The following is a 770-nucleotide window of genomic DNA, read 5'->3' as shown; positions in this document are numbered from 1 at the left end:
TAATAAATACGAATTATGAAAGAATTTGATGATTAAAAATTTATAATGTTTCTAAGATTATTATGACAAAGAAAGCAGGGACAGGGAGTGAGCAAGAAGGCCTGGAAATTTTATGAACAAATTAGTGGCAAGATACTAATTAAAAGGAAATTTTCATTCATGCATGGCTAATATATACAAATTTATAGTTTCTGTCTGGTGGTTGGCACCGATGTAATTTTGATATATAATATTGATTAAAATAACTTAAAAAAATATATCAATCACTTATAAAAGAACTTTTAGTGACAGTAGCTTCACTACCATGACCGATACTGGCATTTATCACGCTAGAAGTAATAGTTTTACTGTAGTGCCAAAACAGTAAATGTTTTCGAGACAGTAAATGTTTTCATACATAGATCCTTCACAGCCCTAATTTATACTGCCGCTATCATGCTATAACTAGAGCGACATTAATGTCATAACAGTGAATGTTATGGTAACCAATGCAGTGACTGCGACAGTTCCTGCTGTGATAGTAAAGTCTCCTCATGTATCCTTTATTTAAACTATATAAAATCAGTCAACGTTTCGGAGTACTCTCCCGTCTTCAGAGCTCTCTACAAAATTAAAACAATAAAAATAATAATAAAACCAATTGTAAAAATATTATTTTAAAATTCATGTGAAATACTTTTTATAAAAAAATTGTTTTTCCACTATCAGAGATCTAGCTCCCTGTGTCCTATCCACATAATTTTATTTCGTCAGATTTTAACCCTTAGAGT

At 30.5% G+C, this 770-nt stretch overlaps 1 protein-coding gene across 3 annotated transcripts in view; it reads left to right on the top strand.

The window, feature by feature from the left end:
• Positions 1 to 770, top strand: part of LOC106682324 (papilin) — a 59,291-nt gene that overhangs the window by 47,981 nt on the left and 10,540 nt on the right. The gene's annotated exons all lie outside the window — the stretch shown is intronic.

Source organism: Halyomorpha halys, unplaced genomic scaffold, assembly GCF_000696795.3.
Source record: "Halyomorpha halys isolate HHAL.00 unplaced genomic scaffold, Hhal_1.1 Scaffold405.1, whole genome shotgun sequence".
Classification (NCBI taxonomy): Eukaryota; Metazoa; Arthropoda; class Insecta; order Hemiptera; family Pentatomidae; genus Halyomorpha; species Halyomorpha halys.
Note: the sequence above shows the minus strand (reverse complement) of the source record. Positions and strands in the feature narration are given on the sequence as shown.